Below are 24,657 nucleotides of genomic sequence, written 5' to 3'. Positions count from 1 at the left end.
GGATTTACCAAGGACAGAGTCAGTCTTTCTTGGTACCCACTGAGGTGAGGATTGCCAAATGCCAGGATAGCTCTGCAGAGGGGCCTTTCCTGAGAAAGCAGGTAGTGGCTCACCGCTGGCTCCTGACAACTTCACAGAGTTGGCCAAGGAGGCCAGATGTGAGACAGGACAGGCCCTTTCGGGGGAACATAGTATGGCCCACCAGTCAGACGACACTCCGGGTAGTCACAGACCAACTTGGAAGGAGGTGCCTTTGTGGGTGTGGGTGTGAGTTTGTGGTTTTGTCTCATGTTCTGAGAATAGGTAGGAAAGGCGGTTTGTTTGGTTTGGAGTGGACTGTTTCTAGTAAGGCTTTTGACAAGGCGAGTGTTTCTATGTTTGTGTATCCCACTGTGTCCCTGGTTGTAGACATTAGAAAAGAGAATGCATCAATGGATGTGTCCTGTCTAGTAGAAAGCTTCCCAGCATTCATCCTGCCCAATTTATGAATGGACTGCGGCTTGCCTTATGGATGGGCAACACCTACTATCTTCCTAAGTTCCTGTTTTCTTCCTGAATTCTGGCCACTCTCCAGAATAGGCTCATGGTTTTGTGTCCAAGATATGTACCACCTCCAAGCTCGGTGACATGGCCATGTACTGGATAGTTGAAAGGAATGGTGAGCATCTCAGAAAACTCAGATATCAGTGTGACCAGGAAAGTCTCCCTGGAGAAAGCCTGCTTTGGGCCTTGGGCTTACCTATCCTTCTGTGGCCCTGAATGTCAGGAAGGCCTTTGCCTCAGGGCACCCCTTTGTGAAGCCTGAAGAAAACAGTTTTCAAATGGAAATGAATGGGCATCACCTGTGGCTCTTTGCTTAATTGCTTTGCAAAGGGATGTGTCTGAATCAGCCTCTTGGCCCTGTGTGAGGCTGTGGCTTAGATTGTCAGCACCTGGTGGATCCAAAGAAAGATCCCATGTGTGCATCCAAAGCCAAATTGGCACAAAAGCAGTCATCCTGGATGAGGTCTCTCGCCTTCCTCTGTAAGGTTCCTGACCTCCATCAAGTGAGAATAGGGATCCTTTGTGTCAAATGAGTCCTTCAAAGCCATGCAGAGGCTAGCCCATAGGTGCTTGGGTTTTCTCATGACTCCAGTTCACACAAAGAATCTATACCCGGCAGTCAGTAGGCCTCCAATTGGAGAAGTAGAGCAGTATTAAAGGCAGGCCTATTTGATCACTCCAGGTCCACAGGAAGGGTGTCCAGTCCACCCTGACATTAGGCAAATGAGAGGCAAGGGAGCTTATTGTGGACACTGTCTTGGGCTGTGCCCCTCATGGAAACCTCCAGCCAGAGGTTATGATGAGTGTCTATATGGAAGAAGATGAGGGCCATGTGGCAGTGTTTTGGTTTGAATTGTGGTGTGGCAGTGGGAAGAGATGACTGGGTCCACCTGGGCTTGAACTCTGGTGTGATTCCCCTTGGAGACTGAGTTCTGGAACTGACCTCAGAGAAGTATTGCCGTGAATAGTTTCGGGATGTTAGGAGGCCACGCATGAGAGTCGCCCTTGGAAACTGAGATCTAGGCCCAGGCTGGCTTTCCACAGAGCACTGGGAATCTCAGCCCGGATATCACATGAGTTTATTCTTAAAGACCTGGCAGCCATCGTGGAGAGTCCAAACACACGTGGACCTCACATTGTAGACCTCAATGGGCCTGGCTTCCTGTGACCTTTTGGCCACTCTTTGGGAAGCCTTGTTTGTGAGAGTTCTCCAGAGCTTTCGTCGAAATGAGCTTCCTCACCATTTAATGGTTCCTGAAGGAATGGAAACACACAGTGCCTCCAACTTCATCCTTTAAAAATGGCTAGCTAGATAAATACCATGACATTTTTGAAATTCCCATGACCAGGTGGCACTGGAGAACCTTTGGATGTCCTGTTGCTGATCATGAGTGTACCAGACAGTGCCTTGATTGAGTGGGTTTCATGAAAATGGTGTAAAACAGAGATGCCAGTAAGTTGGGGCCCGCTGAGTAGTGGGCTTAGAGCAGTGGTGTGCAGTTGTGTGATAAAACATCTGTGGTGGGGCCATGTGGATCTGCCATTGGCTTCCAAATGGCTTGTGACTGACATGGTGCAGTGAGCAGACCCTTCTATGTAAAGGCATCTTGTTATATGGAGAGGTTTCAGGGCAATGTTCAGAATCAGGTTGCTATGGTCAAGGGGGCAAGCTCTGTGGAATAGAAGCCTGGCTGGTGCATTCTCCTAGGACCTTGACCCACCACACGTGACAGAATTCCCTCCAGCACTGTGTCCCAGTTGAACTCCTTGTATTTCCTGAAGCAAATTCCAAACTCCCAGTGCAGCAGCAAGAAAAACCACGAAAAGTGGAGGATGACCAAATGGCTTCACAGACCACACAGGGAGACACTTAGACCCCAGTGGCCACAGTTTACCTGCAAAGAGAGAATTCAGCACTTCTGCCTCATGTTCATTGGAAAATCAGAAACCATGTCCTCCAGGTCACATAGATGCAGACCAGGTTTGATGGTCTCACTACAAAGGAAGCTAAAGCTCCTGACAACAACATATATTTCAAGTGCCCAACCTCAGAGGCAGTTTCTCAGGAAGTCTTTAGGCCAGCAGAGCTCCACGTTTGTGGAGTGTTTACCCTGTCCCTTACTCATGGAAACTAGTATACCACCTCCAAGGTTGTGAACTCCTGAGCATTTTCCATTCCACATATGTATTCATAGCATTTCTAACTCTTCTCCTCAAATTGTGTCTTACTTATTGTGAAGGTAATGTCAAGGCAATGTTCTGGATGAGAGTGGGAAGATTTTTTTGTAGCACATATTGGCCTACACATTGGATTCATTTTCCTATTTTCCGTTCGAAATACTGAATCCCTGACACTAACCCATACCCTACTAGATTGTGACTACGAATACTAATATGATGGAGAAAAATAACTCAAACAGAATAGAAATACAGGCAGTTCAGAGGAGGCCTGGTGTATAGTTGGACTGGCCTTTGGCATTATAAAGGGTAGGTGTTATAAATCTAGTCCAATTTAATAGAAATAGTTCTCCATGTGTTTTGAAAGTTAACAAATATGTGAATTCCTGTCTCCCTTTCTCTGTAGCCTATTCAGCACCATGCATTTTTACATGCACATATAGAATCCTACCTCCTATCCCACGTCCATTCTTGTGAGGTGGCTGACTTGGCAGATACAAATTGTGAGAAGAGATCACTCCTCCTAAACGCTGTTGGAACTGAAAATTCAACCTCCAGGTGAGCTTCCCACTTGAACAACATGATACATAAATACATGTTCAGTAAAATAAATATTTTTGGATCTGTGGATGATAAATATTTCATGATGAATTTCGATTGGCATATATATTTCTACTCTTTAATGTCTGTGTTTGTGTGTGTGTGTGTTTTTTTTTTTGTGTATATATATATATATATATATATATATATATATACACACACACACATACACACTTCAGATTTTTCAAAATATGTAATGTATGTGTCATATTATATACTCCCTAAATTCATTCATGTTCATATATGTGGATTTATAATCAACTTTTCACAAGATTATTCTCAGAAATAGTCATCCACCTGAAATACATATTTGTTTCCTAGTGCTGAAATCCTAATATTTCTACAGTAACTGACCCAGTTTAACATGAATGCAAGTAGATTCCTATGGGACATGATGTGTATTTTGACGTTCATTTTTATTCAACACTGGTACATTACTATTTCTTCAGTTGATGCACATCATAGGATATGTATTTCATCCTCAAGTTCACAAATTCCTAGGCATTTATTTCCCTTTCAATCACTTCCTGCTTCAGAACACATGTATTCCTCCACGTTTCTTGACTGGTCTTTTCATGAGACTTCTTTCCAAACACATTCTTTTCCATTTCCATAATCCCTTGTGAAGCAAAACTCACACCCCCTTCATGGTAAACCATAACCCCAATATCACCATTAGATGTATAACTGGTTAGAATGAATGGTTGTGTATCAATATTAGATTTCCTATATATTTTCAGATATCAATGCAATCCATTATTTAAATTGGAACCTGTTATACTATTTATTCACAGTATGGTCTATTCATGCATTATCTCTACATTCATAGACCCAGGGTACACCTATTTGTACCCCCAAAGGCTAATTTATATGTCTTCAACATATTACTCCCAGAAATGGTGGAAGAAACACTCATGTCACCTGATCTACATATACATTTTATCACAGTGATATTCTGGACACAAAATGCAAAGGTCACACTTATGATTGCACCAAAGCCTCATTGGAAAGTGAGCATGGATTACTAAAAACATCCTTGTCCAGGTTGCCTAATGCTCTCAAATGTCAATGCTATTGGTGACTACACATTTGTTTCTTCCTAAGATGATATATTCAACCTCAACCCTGTTGAAAATGTCTAATCCACTCACTCACTTTATACTTTGCCTGATTTCCTAATGTCTCTATTGATATCTGCTTTCCTACATATGTTCCCCAGTTCATCATTGTGACTGACTCTTCACATGTGCTGACGTTTACATTCACTCTCTAACTGACACCCTATTGCTAAAGAACTTTTGGTCCAAATTGCATACTCACTCTTCTTCCAAAACTTACCAACTATCTTCCTAATCCTACCTACTATCCCTTTTTGACTGGATGTTCTCTTCTACATTCAATCATCCAAGGTACAAGGTCCTATGCCATTGTGTATCGATTTATCTGAGACATCTGTGCAGAAAGTCATTCAAAGCTAAGTATCCCAATCAAGGGCCCAATGCCCTTCTGGCCTTCAAATCTTACTTGGATTTCTGTTTTCATACATATATTTCACCTATATATTATTATAAATATCGCAGGTTCCCAATACCATTCTTCATCCAGCAGAGTGATTCCTAAGCCACATCAAACAGGTTCTTAACCCTAACCATACACTGTTCCCTCAATCTAACTTTACAGAAGAGCAGGGACAGAGTGGGTCTTACAATACAGGAATGTGGGGGATCTTCCACCTGCTGAGAACCTCAAAGGTCCATGCAGAAATGATCCCTGGAGAAGATGTAGGCAGCTATGAAGGACCTGAGAGAGCAGAAGTCATCTTCCATGGCAAACCACCTGGTCGGGATGAAGGGATGTGTCTGAATGAGCCTCTCTCTTCTTAATGTAGACAAGATGGACCAAAGCAGGCCTGTGTGGAGAGCTGTTCCTTGGTGCCTATGGTTGATATTCCATTCTAACTTGTGAAAGTGTCACAGGAAGGAGGGGAAGCCTCCATCTCATGGGAGCCTTGGAAGCAACCGTTAGGACACAGTGGTTGCCAAGGCAGTGACCTCATTCAGTTCCTGAAGGAAGTGACCTCACCTCACTTCCTTGGTGATGGAACTCTCTGAACTTGGGATCCAGGAAGCCAGGCACCCAGAGCCAGTCCCAGTCCCAGTCCCAGTGGGCTCACTTGTTTGGATTTACCAAGGACAGAGTCAGTCTTTCTTGGTACCCACTGAGGTGAGGATTGCCAAATGCCAGGATAGCTCTGCAGAGGGGCCTTTCCTGAGAAAGCAGGTAGTGGCTCACCGCTGGCTCCTGACAACTTCACAGAGTTGGCCAAGGAGGCCAGATGTGAGACAGGACAGGCCCTTTCGGGGGAACATAGTATGGCCCACCAGTCAGACGACACTCCGGGTAGTCACAGACCAACTTGGAAGGAGGTGCCTTTGTGGGTGTGGGTGTGAGTTTGTGGTTTTGTCTCATGTTCTGAGAATAGGTAGGAAAGGCGGTTTGTTTGGTTTGGAGTGGACTGTTTCTAGTAAGGCTTTTGACAAGGCGAGTGTTTCTATGTTTGTGTATCCCACTGTGTCCCTGGTTGTAGACATTAGAAAAGAGAATGCATCAATGGATGTGTCCTGTCTAGTAGAAAGCTTCCCAGCATTCATCCTGCCCAATTTATGAATGGACTGCGGCTTGCCTTATGGATGGGCAACACCTACTATCTTCCTAAGTTCCTGTTTTCTTCCTGAATTCTGGCCACTCTCCAGAATAGGCTCATGGTTTTGTGTCCAAGATATGTACCACCTCCAAGCTCGGTGACATGGCCATGTACTGGATAGTTGAAAGGAATGGTGAGCATCTCAGAAAACTCAGATATCAGTGTGACCAGGAAAGTCTCCCTGGAGAAACCCTGCTTTGGGCCTTGGGCTTACCTATCCTTCTGTGGCCCTGAATGTCAGGAAGGCCTTTGCCTCAGGGCACCCCTTTGTGAAGCCTGAAGAAAACAGTTTTCAAATGGAAATGAATGGGCATCACCTGTGGCTCTTTGCTTAATTGCTTTGCAAAGGGATGTGTCTGAATCAGCCTCTTGGCCCTGTGTGAGGCTGTGGCTTAGATTGTCAGCACCTGGTGGATCCAAAGAAAGATCCCATGTGTGCATCCAAAGCCAAATTGGCACAAAAGCAGTCATCCTGGATGAGGTCTCTCGCCTTCCTCTGTAAGGTTCCTGACCTCCATCAAGTGAGAATAGGGATCCTTTGTGTCAAATGAGTCCTTCAAAGCCATGCAGAGGCTAGCCCATAGGTGCTTGGGTTTTCTCATGACTCCAGTTCACACAAAGAATCTATACCCGGCAGTCAGTAGGCCTCCAATTGGAGAAGTAGAGCAGTATTAAAGGCAGGCCTATTTGATCACTCCAGGTCCACAGGAAGGGTGTCCAGTCCACCCTGACATTAGGCAAATGAGAGGCAAGGGAGCTTATTGTGGACACTGTCTTGGGCTGTGCCCCTCATGGAAACCTCCAGCCAGAGGTTATGATGAGTGTCTATATGGAAGAAGATGAGGGCCATGTGGCAGTGTTTTGGTTTGAATTGTGGTGTGGCAGTGGGAAGAGATGACTGGGTCCACCTGGGCTTGAACTCTGGTGTGATTCCCCTTGGAGACTGAGTTCTGGAACTGACCTCAGAGAAGTATTGCCGTGAATTGTGTCGGGATGTTAGGAGGCCACGCATGAGAGTCGCCCTTGGAAACTGAGATCTAGGCCCAGGCTGGCTTTCCACAGAGCACTGGGAATCTCAGCCCGGATATCACATGAGTTTATTCTTAAAGACCTGGCAGCCATCGTGGAGAGTCCAAACACACGTGGACCTCACATTGTAGACCTCAATGGGCCTGGCTTCCTGTGACCTTTTGGCCACTCTTTGGGAAGCCTTGTTTGTGAGAGTTCTCCAGAGCTTTCGTCGAAATGAGCTTCCTCACCATTTAATGGTTCCTGAAGGAATGGAAACACACAGTGCCTCCAACTTCATCCTTTAAAAATGGCTAGCTAGATAAATACCATGACATTTTTGAAATTCCCATGACCAGGTGGCACTGGAGAACCTTTGGATGTCCTGTTGCTGATCATGAGTGTACCAGACAGTGCCTTGATTGAGTGGGTTTCATGAAAATGGTGTAAAACAGAGATGCCAGTAAGTTGGGGCCCGCTGAGTAGTGGGCTTAGAGCAGTGGTGTGCAGGTGTGTGATAAAACATCTGTGGTGGGGCCATGTGGATCTGCCATTGGCTTCCAAATGGCTTGTGACTGACATGGTGCAGTGAGCAGACCCTTCTATGTAAAGGCATCTTGTTATATGGAGAGGTTTCAGGGCAATGTTCAGAATCAGGTTGCTATGGTCAAGGGGGCAAGCTCTGTGGGATAGAAGCCTGGCTGGTGCATTCTCCTAGGACCTTGACCCACCACACGTGACAGAACTCCCTCCAGCACTGTGTCCCAGTTGAACTCCTTGTATTTCCTGAAGCAAATTCCAAACTCCCAGTGCAGCAGCAAGAAAAACCACGAAAAGTGGAGGATGACCAAATGGCTTCACAGACCACACAGGGAGACACTTAGACCCCAGTGGCCACAGTTTACCTGCAAAGAGAGAATTCAGCACTTCTGCCTCATGTTCATTGGAAAATCAGAAACCATGTCCTCCAGGTCACATAGATGCAGACCAGGTTTGATGGTCTCACTACAAAGGAAGCTAAAGCTCCTGACAACAACATATATTTCAAGTGCCCAACCTCAGAGGCAGTTTCTCAGGAAGTCTTTAGGCCAGCAGAGCTCCACGTTTGTGGAGTGTTTACCCTGTCCCTTACTCATGGAAACTAGTCTACCACCTCCAAGGTTGTGAACTCCTGAGCATTTTCCATTCCACATATGTATTCATAGCATTTCTAACTCTTCTCCTCAAATTGTGTCTTACTTATTGTGAAGGTAATGTCAAGGCAATGTTCTGGATGAGAGTGGGAAGATTTTTTTGTAGCACATATTGGCCTACACATTGGATTCATTTTCCTATTTTCCGTTCGAAATACTGAATCCCTGACACTAACCCATACCCTACTAGATTGTGACTACGAATACTAATATGATGGAGAAAAATAACTCAAACAGAATAGAAATACAGGCAGTTCAGAGGAGGCCTGGTGTATAGTTGGACTGGCCTTTGGCATTATAAAGGGTAGGTGTTATAAATCTAGTCCAATTTAATAGAAATAGTTCTCCATGTGTTTTGAAAGTTAACAAATATGTGAATTCCTGTCTCCCTTTCTCTGTAGCCTATTCAGCAACATGCATTTTTACATGCACATATAGAATCCTACGTCCTATCCCACGTCCATTCTTGTGAGGTGGCTGACTTGGCAGATACAAATTGTGAGAAGAGATCACTCCTCCTAAACGCTGTTGGAACTGAAAATTCAACCTCCAGGTGAGCTTCCCACTTGAACAACATGATACATAAATACATGTTCAGTAAAATAAATATTTTTGGATCTGTGGATGATAAATATTTCATGATGAATTTCGATTGGCATATATATTTCTACTCTTTAATGTCTGTGTTTGTGTGTGTGTGTGTTTTTTTGTGTATATATATATATATATATATATATATATATATATATATATACACACACACACACACATACACACTTCAGATTTTTCAAAATATGTAATGTATGTGTCATATTATATACTCCCTAAATTCATTCATGTTCATATATGTGGATTTATAATCAACTTTTCACAAGATTATTCTCAGAAATAGTCATCCACCTGAAATACATATTTGTTTCCTAGTGCTGAAATCCTAATATTTCTACAGTAACTGACCCAGTTTAACATGAATGCAGGTAGATTCCTATGGGACATGATGTGTATTTTGACGTTCATTTTTATTCAACACTGGTACATTACTATTTCTTCAGTTGATGCACATCATAGGATATGTATTTCATCCTCAAGTTCACAAATTCCTAGGCATTTATTTCCCTTTCAATCACTTCCTGCTTCAGAACACATGTATTCCTAAACGTTTCTTGACTGGTCTTTTCATGAGACTTCTTTCCAAACACATTCTTTTCCATTTCCATAATCCCTTGTGAAGCAAAACTCACACCCCCTTCATGGTAAACCATAACCCCAATATCACCATTAGATGTATAACTGGTTAGAATGAATGGTTGTGTATCAATATTAGATTTCCTATATATTTTCAGATATCAATTCAATCCATTATTTAAATTGGAACCTGTTATACTATTTATTCACAGTATGGTCTATTCATGCATTATCTCTATATTCATAGACCCAGGGTACACCTATTTGTACCCCCAAAGGCTAATTTATATGTCTTCAACATATTACTCCCAGAAATGGTGGAAGAAACACTCATGTCACCTGATCTACATATACATTTTATCACAGTGATATTCTGGACACAAAATGCAAAGGTCACACTTATGATTGCACCAAAGCCTCATTGGAAAGTGAGCATGGATTACTAAAAACATCGTTGTCCAGGTTGCCTAATGCTCTCAAATGTCAATGCTATTGGTGACTACACATTTGTTTCTTCCTAAGATGATATATTCAACCTCAACCCTGTTGAAAATGTCTAATCCACTCACTCACTTTATACTTTGCCTGATTTCCTAATGTCTCTATTGATATCTGCTTTCCTACATATGTTCCCCAGTTCATCATTGTGACTGACTCTTCACATGTGCTGACGTTTACATTCATTCTCTAACCGACACCCTATTGCTAAAGAACTTTTGGTCCAAATTGCATACTCACTCTTCTTCCAAAACTTACCAACTATCTTCCTAATCCTACCTACTATCCCTTTTTGACTGGATGTTCTCTTCTACATTCAATCATCCAAGGTACAAGGTCCTATGCCATTGTGTATCGATTTATCTGAGACATCTGTGCAGAAAGTCATTCAAAGCTAAGTATCCCCATCAAGGGCCCAATGCCCTTCTGGCCTTCAAATCTTACTTGGATTTCTGTTTTCATACATATATTTCACCTATATATTATTATAAATATCGCAGGTTCCCAATACCATTCTTCATCCAGCAGAGTGATTCCTAAGCCACATCAAACAGGTTCTTAACCCTAACCATACACTCTTCCCTCAATCTAACTTTACAGAAGAGCAGGGACAGAGTGGGTCTTACAATACAGGAATGTGGGGGATCTTCCACCTGCTGAGAACCTCAAAGGTCCATGCAGAAATGATCCCTGGAGAAGATGTAGGCAGCTATGAAGGACCTGAGAGAGCAGAAGTCATCTTCCATGGCAAACCACCTGGTCGGGATGAAGGGATGTGTCTGAATGAGCCTCTCTCTTCTTAATGTAGACAAGATGGACCAAAGCAGGCCTGTGTGGAGAGCTGTTCCTTGGTGCCTATGGTTGATATTCCATTCTAACTTGTGAAAGTGTCACAGGAAGGAGGGGAAGCCTCCATCTCATGGGAGCCTTGGAAGCAACTGTTAGGACACAGTGGTTGCCAAGGCAGTGACCTCATTCAGTTCCTGAAGGAAGTGACCTCACCTCACTTCCTTGGTGATGGAACTCTCTGAACTTGGGATCCAGGAAGCCAGGCACCCAGAGCCAGTCCCAGTCCCAGTCCCAGTGGGCTCACTTGTTTGGATTTACCAAGGACAGAGTCAGTCTTTCTTGGTACCCACTGAGGTGAGGATTGCCAAATGCCAGGATAGCTCTGCAGAGGGGCCTTTCCTGAGAAAGCAGGTAGTGGCTCACCGCTGGCTCCTGACAACTTCACAGAGTTGGCCAAGGAGGCCAGATGTGAGACAGGACAGGCCCTTTCGGGGGAACATAGTATGGCCCACCAGTCAGACGACACTCCGGGTAGTCACAGACCAACTTGGAAGGAGGTGCCTTTGTGGGTGTGGGTGTGAGTTTGTGGTTTTGTCTCATGTTCTGAGAATAGGTAGGAAAGGTGGTTTGTTTGGTTTGGAGTGGACTGTTTCTAGTAAGGCTTTTGACAAGGCGAGTGTTTCTATGTTTGTGTATCCCACTGTGTCCCTGGTTGTAGACATTAGAAAAGAGAATGCATCAATGGATGTGTCCTGTCTAGTAGAAAGCTTCCCAGCATTCATCCTGCCCAATTTATGAATGGACTGCGGCTTGCCTTATGGATGGGCAACACCCACTATCTTCCTAAGTTCCTGCTTTCTTCCTGAATTCTGGCCACTCTCCAGAATAGGCTCATGGTTTTGTGTCCAAGATATGTACCACCTCCAAGCTCGGTGACATGGCCATGTACTGGATAGTTGAAAGGAATGGTGAGCATCTCAGAAAACTCAGATATCAGTGTGACCAGGAAAGTCTCCCTGGAGAAACCCTGCTTTGGGCCTTGGGCTTACCTATCCTTCTGTGGCCCTGAATGTCAGGAAGGCCTTTGCCTCAGGGCACCCCTTTGTGAAGCCTGAAGAAAACAGTTTTCAAATGGAAATGAATGGGCATCACCTGTGGCTCTTTGCTTAATTGCTTTGCAAAGGGATGTGTCTGAATCAGCCTCTTGGCCCTGTGTGAGGCTGTGGCTTAGATTGTCAGCACCTGGTGGATCCAAAGAAAGATCCCATGTGTGCATCCAAAGCCAAATTGGCACAAAAGCAGTCATCCTGGATGAGGTCTCTCGCCTTCCTCTGTAAGGTTCCTGACCTCCATCAAGTGAGAATAGGGATCCTTTGTGTCAAATGAGTCCTTCAAAGCCATGCAGAGGCTAGCCCATAGGTGCTTGGGTTTTCTCATGACTCCAGTTCACACAAAGAATCTATACCCGGCAGTCAGTAGGCCTCCAATTGGAGAAGTAGAGCAGTATTAAAGGCAGGCCTATTTGATCACTCCAGGTCCACAGGAAGGGTGTCCAGTCCACCCTGACATTAGGCAAATGAGAGGCAAGGGAGCTTATTGTGGACACTGTCTTGGGCTGTGCCCCTCATGGAAACCTCCAGCCAGAGGTTATGATGAGTGTCTATATGGAAGAAGATGAGGGCCATGTGGCAGTGTTTTGGTTTGAATTGTGGTGTGGCAGTGGGAAGAGATGACTGGGTCCACCTGGGCTTGAACTCTGGTGTGATTCCCCTTGGAGACTGAGTTCTGGAACTGACCTCAGAGAAGTATTGCCGTGAATAGTTTCGGGATGTTAGGAGGCCACGCATGAGAGTCGCCCTTGGAAACTGAGATCTAGGCCCAGGCTGGCTTTCCACAGAGCACTGGGAATCTCAGCCCGGATATCACATGAGTTTATTCTTAAAGACCTGGCAGCCATCGTGGAGAGTCCAAACACACGTGGACCTCACATTGTAGACCTCAATGGGCCTGGCTTCCTGTGACCTTTTGGCCACTCTTTGGGAAGCCTTGTTTGTGAGAGTTCTCCAGAGCTTTCGTCGAAATGAGCTTCCTCACCATTTAATGGTTCCTGAAGGAATGGAAACACACAGTGCCTCCAACTTCATCCTTTAAAAATGGCTAGCTAGATAAATACCATGACATTTTTGAAATTCCCATGACCAGGTGGCACTGGAGAACCTTTGGATGTCCTGTTGCTGATCATGAGTGTACCAGACAGTGCCTTGATTGACTGGGTTTCATGAAAATGGTGTAAAACAGAGATGCCAGTAAGTTGGGGCCCGCTGAGTAGTGGGCCTAGAGCAGTGGTGTGCAGGTGTGTGATAAAACATCTGTGGTGGGGCCATGTGGATCTGTCATTGGCTTCCAAATGGCTTGTGACTGACATGGTGCAGTGAGCAGACCCTTCTATGTAAAGGCATCTTGTTATATGGAGAGGTTTCAGGGCAATGTTCAGAATCAGGTTGCTATGGTCAAGGGGGCAAGCTCTGTGGGATAGAAGCCTGGCTGGTGCATTCTCCTAGGACCTTGACCCACCACACGTGACAGAACTCCCTCCAGCACTGTGTCCCAGTTGAACTCCTTGTATTTCCTGAAGCAAATTCCAAACTCCCAGTGCAGCAGCAAGAAACACCACGAAAAGTGGAGGATGACCAAATGGCTTCACAGTCCACACAGGGAGACACTTAGACCCCAGTGGCCACAGTTTACCTGCAAAGAGAGAATTCAGCACTTCTGCCTCATGTTCATTGGAAAATCAGAAACCATGTCCTCCAGGTCACATAGATGCAGACCAGGTTTGATGGTCTCACTACAAAGGAAGCTAAAGCTCCTGACAACAACATATATTTCAAGTGCCCAACCTCAGAGGCAGTTTCTCAGGAAGTCTTTAGGCCAGCAGAGCTCCACGTTTGTGGAGTGTTTACCCTGTCCCTTACTCATGGAAACTAGTCTACCACTTCCAAGGTTGTGAATTCCTGAGCATTTTCCATTCCACATATGTATTCATAGCATTTCTAACTCTTCTCCTCAAATTGTGTCTTACTTATTGCGAAGGTAATGTCAAGGCAATGTTCTGGATGAGAGTGGGAAGATTTTTTTGTAGCACATATTGGCCTACACATTGGATTCATTTTCCTATTTTCCGTTCGAAATACTGAATCCCTGACACTAACCCATACCCTACTAGATTGTGACTACGAATACTAATATGATGGAGAAAAATAACTCAAACAGAATAGAAATACAGGCAGTTCAGAGGAGGCCTGGTGTATAGTTGGACTGGCCTTTGGCATTATAAAGGGTAGGTGTTATAAATCTAGTCCAATTTAATAGAAATAGTTCTCCATGTGTTTTGAAAGTTAACAAATATGTGAATTCCTGTCTCCCTTTCTCTGTAGCCTATTCAGCAACATGCATTTTTACATGCACATATAGAATCCTACCTCCTATCCCACGTCCATTCTTGTGAGGTGGCTGACTTGGCAGATACAAATTGTGAGAAGAGATCACTCCTCCTAAACGCTGTTGGAACTGAAAATTCAACCTCCAGGTGAGCTTCCCACTTGAACAACATGATACATAAATACATGTTCAGTAAAATAAATATTTTTGGATCTGTGGATGATAAATATTTCATGATGAATTTCGATTGGCATATATATTTCTACTCTTTAATGTCTGTGTTTGTGTGTGTTTTTTTTCTTGTGTGTGTGTGTGTATATATATATATTGTATGTGTGTGTATATATATATATATATATATATATATATATATATATATATATATATATACACACACACACACATACACACACTCTCCAGATTTTTCAAAATATGAAATGTATGTGTCGTATTATATACTCCCTAAATTCATTCATCTTCATATATGTGGATTTATAATCAACTTTTCACAAGATTATTCTCAGAAATAGTCATCCACCTGAAATACATATTTGTTTCCTAGTGCTAAAATCCTAATATTTCTACATTAACTGACCCAGTTTAACATGAATGCAAGTAGATTCCTATGGGACATGATGTGTATTTTGACGTTCATTTTTATTCAACACTGGTACATTACTATTTCTTCAGTTGATGCACATCATAGGATATGTATTTCATCCTCAAGTTCACAAATTTCTAGGCATTTATTTCCCTTTCAATCACTTCCTGCTTCAGAACACATGTATTCCTCCAGGTTTCTTGACTGGTCTTTTCATGAGACTTCTTTCCAAACACATTCTTTTCCATTTCCGTAATCCCTTGTGAAGCAAAACTCACACCCCCTTCATGGTAAACCATAACCCCAATATCACCATTAGATGTATAACTGGTTAGAATGAATGGTTGTGTATTAATATTAGATTTCCTATATATTTTCAGATATCAATTCAATCCATTATTTAAATTGGAACCTGTTATAATATTTATTCCCAGTATGGTCTATTCATGCATTATCTCTATATTCATAGACCCAGGGTACACCTATTTGTACCCCCAAAGGCTAATTTATATGTCTTCAACATATTACTCCCAGAAATGGTGGAAGAAACACTCATGTCACCTGATCTACATATACAGTTTATCACAGTGATATTCTGGACACAAAATGCAAAGGTCACACTTATGATTGCACCAAAGCCTCATTGGAAAGTGACCATGGATTACTAAAAACATCCTTGTCCAGGTTGCCTAATGCTCTCAAATGTCAATGCTATTGGTGACTACACATTTGTTTCTTCCTAAGATGATATATTCAACCTCAACCCTATTGAAAATGTCTAATCCACTCACTCACTTTATATTTTGCCTGATTTCCTAATGGCTCTATTGATATCTGCTTTCCTACATATGTTCCCCAGTTCATCATTGTGACTGACTCTTCACATGTGCTGACGTTTACATTCACTCTCTAACCGACACCCTATTGCTAAAGAACTTTTGGTCCAAATTGCATACTGACTCTTCTTCCAAAACTTGCCAACTATCTTCCTAATCCTACCTACTATCCCTTTTTGACTGGATATTCTCTTCTACATTCAATCATCCAAGGTACAAGGTCCTATGCCATTGTATATCGATTTATCTGAGACATCTGTGCAGAAAGTCATTCAAAGCTAAGTATCCCAATCAAGGGCCCAATGCCCTTCTGGCCTTCAAATCTTACTTGGATTTCTGTTTTCATACATATATTTCACCTATATATTATTATAAATATCGCAGGTTCCCAATACCATTCTTCATCCAGCAGAGTGATTCCTAAGCCACATCAAACAGGTTCTTAACCCTAACCATACACTCTTCCCTCAATCTAACTTTACAGAAGAGCAGGGACAGAGTGGGTCTTACAATACAGGAATGTGGGGGATCTTCCACCTGCTGAGAACCTCAAAGGTCCATGCAGAAATGATCCCTGGAGAAGATGTAGGCAGCTATGAAGGACCTGAGAGAGCAGAAGTCATCTTCCATGGCAAACAACCTGGTCAGGATGAAGGGATGTGTCTGAATGAGCCTCTCTCTTCTTAATGTAGACAAGATGGACCAAAGCAGGCCTGTGTGGAGAGCTGTTCCTTGGTGCCTATGGTTGATATTCCATTCTAACTTGTGAAAGTGTCACAGGAAGGAGGGGAAGCCTCCATCTCATGGGAGCCTTGGAAGCAACTGTTAGGACACAGTGGTTGCCAAGGCAGTGACCTCATTCAGTTCCTGAAGGAAGTGACCTCACCTCACTTCCTTGGTGATGGAACTCTCTGAACTTGGGATCCAGGAAGCCAGGCACCCAGAGCCAGTCCCAGTCCCAGTCCCAGTGGGCTCACTTGTTTGGATTTACCAAGGACAGAGTCAGTCTTTCTTGGTACCCACTGAGGTGAGGATTGCCAAATGCCAGGATAGCTCTGCAGAGGGGCCTTTCCTGAGAAAGCAGGTAGTGGCTCACCGCTGGCTCCTGACAACTTCACAGAGTTGGCCAAGGAGGCCAGATGTGAGACAGGACAGGCCCTTTCGGGGGAACATAGTATGGCCCACCAGTCAGACGACACTCCGGGTAGTCACAGACCAACTTGGAAGGAGGTGCCTTTGTGGGTGTGGGTGTGAGTTTGTGGTTTTGTCTCATGTTCTGAGAATAGGTAGGAAAGGCGGTTTGTTTGGTTTGGAGTGGACTGTTTCTAGTAAGGCTTTTGACAAGGCGAGTGTTTCTATGTTTGTGTATCCCACTGTGTCCCTGGTTGTAGACATTAGAAAAGAGAATGCATCAATGGATGTGTCCTGTCTAGTAGAAAGCTTCCCAGCATTCATCCTGCCCAATTTATGAATGGACTGCGGCTTGCCTTATGGATGGGCAACACCTACTATCTTCCTAAGTTCCTGTTTTCTTCCTGAATTCTGGCCACTCTCCAGAATAGGCTCATGGTTTTGTGTCCAAGATATGTACCACCTCCAAGCTCGGTGACATGGCCATGTACTGGATAGTTGAAAGGAATGGTGAGCATCTCAGAAAACTCAGATATCAGTGTGACCAGGAAAGTCTCCCTGGAGAAACCCTGCTTTGGGCCTTGGGCTTACCTATCCTTCTGTGGCCCTGAATGTCAGGAAGGCCTTTGCCTCAGGGCACCCCTTTGTGAAGCCTGAAGAAAACAGTTTTCAAATGGAAATGAATGGGCATCACCTGTGGCTCTTTGCTTAATTGCTTTGCAAAGGGATGTGTCTGAATCAGCCTCTTGGCCCTGTGTGAGGCTGTGGCTTAGATTGTCAGCACCTGGTGGATCCAAAGAAAGATCCCATGTGTGCATCCAAAGCCAAATTGGCACAAAAGCAGTCATCCTGGATGAGGTCTCTCGCCTTCCTCTGTAAGGTTCCTGACCTCCATCAAGTGAGAATAGGGATCCTTTGTGTCAAATGAGTCCTTCAAAGCCATGCAGAGGCTAGCCCATAGGTGCTTGGGTTTTCTCATGACTCCAGTTCACACAAAGAATCTATACCCGGCAGTCAGTAGGCCTCCAATTGGAGAAGTAGAGCAGTATTAAAGGCAGGCCTATTTGATCACTCCAGGTCCACAGGAAGGGTGTCCAGTCCACCCTGACATTAGGCAAATGAGAGGCAAGGGAGCTTATTGTGGACACTGTCTTGGGCTGTGCCCCTCATGGAAACCTCCAGCCAGAGGTTATGATGAGTGTCTATATGGAAGAAGATGAGGGCCATGTGGCAGTGTTTTGGTTTGAATTGTGGTGTGGCAGTGGGAAGAGATGACTGGGTCCACCTGGGCTTGAACTCTGGTGTGATTCCCCTTGGAGACTGAGTTCTGGAACTGACCTCAGAGAAGTATTGCCGTGAATTGTGTCGGGATGTTAGGAGGCCACGCATGAGAGTCGCCCTTGGAAACTGAGATCTAGGCCCAGGCTGGCTTTCCACAGAGCACTGGGAATCTCAGCCCGGATATCACATGAGTTTATTCTTAAAGACCTGGCAGCCATCGTGGAGAGTCCAAACACACGTGGACCTCACATTGTAGACCTCAATGGGCCTGGCTTCCTGTGACCTTTTGGCCACTCTTTGGGAAGCCTTGTTTGTGAGAGTTCTCCAGAGCTTTCGTCGAAATGAGCTTCCTCACCATTTAATGGTTCCTGAAGGAATGGAAACACACAGTGCCTCCAACTTCATCCTTTAAAAATGGCTAGCTAGATAAATACCATGACATTTTTGAAATTCCCATGACCAGGTGGCACTGGAGAACCTTTGGATGTCCTGTTGCTGATCATGAGTGTACCAGACAGTGCCTTGATTGAGTGGGTTTCATGAAAATGGTGTAAAACAGAGATGCCAGTAAGTTGGGGCCCGCTGAGTAGTGGGCCTAGAGCAGTGGTGTGCAGGTGTGTGATAAAACATCTGTGGTGGGGCCATGTGGATCTGCCATTGGCTTCCAAATGGCTTGTGACTGACATGGTGCAGTGAGCAGACCCTTCTATGTAAAGGCATCTTGTTATATGGAGAGGTTTCAGGGCAATGTTCAGAATCAGGTTGCTATGGTCAAGGGGGCAAGCTCTGTGGGATAGAAGCCTGGCTGGTGCATTCTCCTAGGACCTTGACCCACCACACGTGACAGAACTCCCTCCAGCACTGTGTCCCAGTTGAACTCCTTGTATTTCCTGAAGCAAATTCCAAACTCCCAGTGCAGCAGCAAGAAACACCACGAAAAGTGGAGGATGACCAAATGGCTTCACAGTCCACACAGGGAGACACTTAGACCCCAGTGGCCACAGTTTACCTGCAAAGAGAGAATTCAGCACTTCTGCCTCATGTTCATTGGAAAATCAGAAACCATGTCCTCCAGGTCACATAGATGCAGACCAGGTTTGATGGTCTCACTACAAAGGAAGCTAAAGCTCCTGACAACAACATATATTTCAAGTGCCCAACCTCAGAGGCAGTTTCTCAGGAAGTCTTTAGGCCAGCAGAGCTCCACGTTTGTGGAGTGTTTACCCTGTCCCTTACTCATGGAAACTAGTCTACCACTTCCAAGGTTGTGAATTCCTGAGCATTTTCCATTCCACATATGTATTCATAGCATTTCTAACTCTTCTCCTCAAATTGTGTCTTACTTATTGCGAAGGTAATGTCAAGGCAATGTTCTGGATGAGAGTGGGAAGATTTTTTTGTAGCACATATTGGCCTACACATTGGATTCATTTTCCTATTTTCCGTTCGAAATACTGAATCCCTGACACTAACCCATACCCTACTAGATTGTGACTACGAATACTAATATGATGGAGAAAAATAACTCAAACAGAATAGAAATACAGGCAGTTCAGAGGAGGCCTGGTGTATAGTTGGACTGGCCTTTGGCATTATAAAGTGTAGGTGTTATAAATCTAGTCCAATTTAATAGAAATAGTTCTCCATGTGTTTTGAAAGTTAACAAATATGTGAATTCCTGTCTCCCTTTCTCTGTAGCCTATTCAGCAACATGCATTTTTACATGCACATATAGAATCCTACCTCCTATCCCACGTCCATTCTTGTGAGGTGGCTGACTTGGCAGATACAAATTGTGAGAAGAGATCACTCCTCCTAAACGCTGTTGGAACTGAAAATTCAACCTCCAGGTGAGCTTCCCACTTGAACAACATGATACATAAATACATGTTCAGTAAAATAAATATTTTTGGATCTGTGGATGATAAATATTTCATGATGAATTTCGATTGGCATATATATTTCTACTCTTTAATGTCTGTGTTTGTGTGTGTTTTTTTTCTTGTGTGTGTGTGTGTATATATATATATTGTATGTGTGTGTATATATATATATATATATATATATATATATATATATATATATACACACACACACACATACACACACTCTCCAGATTTTTCAAAATATGAAATGTATGTGTCGTATTATATACTCCCTAAATTCATTCATCTTCATATATGTGGATTTATAATCAACTTTTCACAAGATTATTCTCAGAAATAGTCATCCACCTGAAATACATATTTGTTTCCTAGTGCTAAAATCCTAATATTTCTACATTAACTGACCCAGTTTAACATGAATGCAAGTAGATTCCTATGGGACATGATGTGTATTTTGACGTTCATTTTTATTCAACACTGGTACATTACTATTTCTTCAGTTGATGCACATCATAGGATATGTATTTCATCCTCAAGTTCACAAATTTCTAGGCATTTATTTCCCTTTCAATCACTTCCTGCTTCAGAACACATGTATTCCTCCAGGTTTCTTGACTGGTCTTTTCATGAGACTTCTTTCCAAACACATTCTTTTCCATTTCCGTAATCCCTTGTGAAGCAAAACTCACACCCCCTTCATGGTAAACCATAACCCCAATATCACCATTAGATGTATAACTGGTTAGAATGAATGGTTGTGTATCAATATTAGATTTCCTATATATTTTCAGATATCAATTCAATCCATTATTTAAATTGGAACCTGTTATAATATTTATTCCCAGTATGGTCTATTCATGCATTATCTCTATATTCATAGACCCAGGGTACACCTATTTGTACCCCCAAAGGCTAATTTATATGTCTTCAACATATTACTCCCAGAAATGGTGGAAGAAACACTCATGTCACCTGATCTACATATACAGTTTATCACAGTGATATTCTGGACACAAAATGCAAAGGTCACACTTATGATTGCACCAAAGCCTCATTGGAAAGTGACCATGGATTACTAAAAACATCCTTGTCCAGGTTGCCTAATGCTCTCAAATGTCAATGCTATTGGTGACTACACATTTGTTTCTTCCTAAGATGATATATTCAACCTCAACCCTGTTGAAAATGTCTAATCCACTCACTCACTTTATATTTTGCCTGATTTCCTAATGGCTCTATTGATATCTGCTTTCCTACATATGTTCCCCAGTTCATCATTGTGACTGACTCTTCACATGTGCTGACGTTTACATTCACTCTCTAACCGACACCCTATTGCTAAAGAACTTTTGGTCCAAATTGCATACTGACTCTTCTTCCAAAACTTGCCAACTATCTTCCTAATCCTACCTACTATCCCTTTTTGACTGGATATTCTCTTCTACATTCAATCATCCAAGGTACAAGGTCCTATGCCATTGTATATCGATTTATCTGAGACATCTGTGCAGAAAGTCATTCAAAGCTAAGTATCCCAATCAAGGGCCCAATGCCCTTCTGGCCTTCAAATCTTACTTGGATTTCTGTTTTCATACATATATTTCACCTATATATTATTATAAATATCGCAGGTTCCCAATACCATTCTTCATCCAGCAGAGTGATTCCTAAGCCACATCAAACAGGTTCTTAACCCTAACCATACACTCTTCCCTCAATCTAACTTTACAGAAGAGCAGGGACAGAGTGGGTCTTACAATACAGGAATGTGGGGGATCTTCCACCTGCTGAGAACCTCAAAGGTCCATGCAGAAATGATCCCTGGAGAAGATGTAGGCAGCTATGAAGGACCTGAGAGAGCAGAAGTCATCTTCCATGGCAAACCACCTGGTCGGGATGAAGGGATGTGTCTGAATGAGCCTCTCTCTTCTTAATGTAGACAAGATGGACCAAAGCAGGCCTGTGTGGAGAGCTGTTCCTTGGTGCCTATGGTTGATATTCCATTCTAACTTGTGAAAGTGTCACAGGAAGGAGGGGAAGCCTCCATCTCATGGGAGCCTTGGAAGCAACCGTTAGGACACAGTGGTTGCCAAGGCAGTGACCTCATTCAGTTCCTGAAGGAAGTGACCTCACCTCACTTCCTTGGTGATGGAACTCTCTGAACTTGGGATCCAGGAAGCCAGGCACCCAGAGCCAGTCCCAGTCCCAGTCCCAGTGGGCTCACTTGTTTGGATTTACCAAGGACAGAGTCAGTCTTTCTTGGTACCCACTGAGGTGAGGATTGCCAAATGCCAGGATAGCTCTGCAGAGGGGCCTTTCCTGAGAAAGCAGGTAGTGGCTCACCGCTGGCTCCTGACAACTTCACAGAGTTGGCCAAGGAGGCCAGATGTGAGACAGGACAGGCCCTTTCGGGGGAACATAGTATGGCCCACCAGTCAGACGACACTCCGGGTAGTCACAGACCAACTTGGAAGGAGGTGCCTTTGTGGGTGTGGGTGTGAGTTTGTGGTTTTGTCTCATGTTCTGAGAATAGGTAGGAAAGGCGGTTTGTTTGGTTTGGAGTGGACTGTTTCTAGTAAGGCTTTTGACAAGGCGAGTGTTTCTATGTTTGTGTATCCCACTGTGTCCCTGGTTGTAGACATTAGAAAAGAGAATGCATCAATGGATGTGTCCTGTCTAGTAGAAAGCTTCCCAGCATTCATCCTGCCCAATTTATGAATGGACTGCGGCTTGCCTTATGGATGGGCAACACCTACTATCTTCCTAAGTTCCTGTTTTCTTCCTGAATTCTGGCCACTCTCCAGAATAGGCTCATGGTTTTGTGTCCAAGATATGTACCACCTCCAAGCTCGGTGACATGGCCATGTACTGGATAGTTGAAAGGAATGGTGAGCATCTCAGAAAACTCAGATATCAGTGTGACCAGGAAAGTCTCCCTGGAGAAACCCTGCTTTGGGCCTTGGGCTTACCTATCCTTCTGTGGCCCTGAATGTCAGGAAGGCCTTTGCCTCAGGGCACCCCTTTGTGAAGCCTGAAGAAAACAGTTTTCAAATGGAAATGAATGGGCATCACCTGTGGCTCTTTGCTTAATTGCTTTGCAAAGGGATGTGTCTGAATCAGCCTCTTGGCCCTGTGTGAGGCTGTGGCTTAGATTGTCAGCACCTGGTGGATCCAAAGAAAGATCCCATGTGTGCATCCAAAGCCAAATTGGCACAAAAGCAGTCATCCTGGATGAGGTCTCTCGCCTTCCTCTGTAAGGTTCCTGACCTCCATCAAGTGAGAATAGGGATCCTTTGTGTCAAATGAGTCCTTCAAAGCCATGCAGAGGCTAGCCCATAGGTGCTTGGGTTTTCTCATGACTCCAGTTCACACAAAGAATCTATACCCGGCAGTCAGTAGGCCTCCAATTGGAGAAGTAGAGCAGTATTAAAGGCAGGCCTATTTGATCACTCCAGGTCCACAGGAAGGGTGTCCAGTCAAACCCTGACATTAGGCAAATGAGAGGCAAGGGAGCTTATTGTGGACACTGTCTTGGGCTGTGCCCCTCATGGAAACCTCCAGCCAGAGGTTATGATGAGTGTCTATATGGAAGAAGATGAGGGCCATGTGGCAGTGTTTTGGTTTGAATTGTGGTGTGGCAGTGGGAAGAGATGACTGGGTCCACCTGGGCTTGAACTCTGGTGTGATTCCCCTTGGAGACTGAGTTCTGGAACTGACCTCAGAGAAGTATTGCCGTGAATTGTGTCGGGATGTTAGGAGGCCACGCATGAGAGTCGCCCTTGGAAACTGAGATCTAGGCCCAGGCTGGCTTTCCACAGAGCACTGGGAATCTCAGCCCGGATATCACATGAGTTTATTCTTAAAGACCTGGCAGCCATCGTGGAGAGTCCAAACACACGTGGACCTCACATTGTAGACCTCAATGGGCCTGGCTTCCTGTGACCTTTTGGCCACTCTTTGGGAAGACTTGTTTGTGAGAGTTCTCCAGAGCTTTCGTCGAAATGAGCTTCCTCACCATTTAATGGTTCCTGAAGGAATGGAAACACACAGTGCCTCCAACTTCATCCTTTAAAAATGGCTAGCTAGATAAATACCATGACATTTTTGAAATTCCCATGACCAGGTGGCACTGGAGAACCTTTGGATGTCCTGTTGCTGATCATGAGTGTACCAGACAGTGCCTTGATTGAGTGGGTTTCATGAAAATGGTGTAAAAGAGAGATGCCAGTAAGTTGGGGCCCGCTGAGTAGTGGGCCTAGAGCAGTGGTGTGCAGGTGTGTGATAAAACATCTGTGGTGGGGCCATGTGGATCTGCCATTGGCTTCCAAATGGCTTGTGACTGACATGGTGCAGTGAGCAGACCCTTCTATGTAAAGGCATCTTGTTATATGGAGAGGTTTCAGGGCAATGTTCAGAATCAGGTTGCTATGGTCAAGGGGGCAAGCTCTGTGGGATAGAAGCCTGGCTGGTGCATTCTCCTAGGACCTTGACCCACCACACGTGACAGAACTCCCTCCAGCACTGTGTCCCAGTTGAACTCCTTGTATTTCCTGAAGCAAATTCCAAACTCCCAGTGCAGCAGCAAGAAACACCACGAAAAGTGGAGGATGACCAAATGGCTTCACAGTCCACACAGGGAGACACTTAGACCCCAGTGGCCACAGTTTACCTGCAAAGAGAGAATTCAGCACTTCTGCCTCATGTTCATTGGAAAATCAGAAACCATGTCCTCCAGGTCACAGAGATGCAGACCAGGTTTGATGGTCTCACTACAAAGGAAGCT

Source organism: Spermophilus citellus, assembly GCF_964194105.1.
Source record: "Spermophilus citellus genome assembly, contig: SCAFFOLD_39, whole genome shotgun sequence".
NCBI lineage: Eukaryota > Metazoa > Chordata > Mammalia > Rodentia > Sciuridae > Spermophilus > Spermophilus citellus.
Note: the sequence above shows the minus strand (reverse complement) of the source record.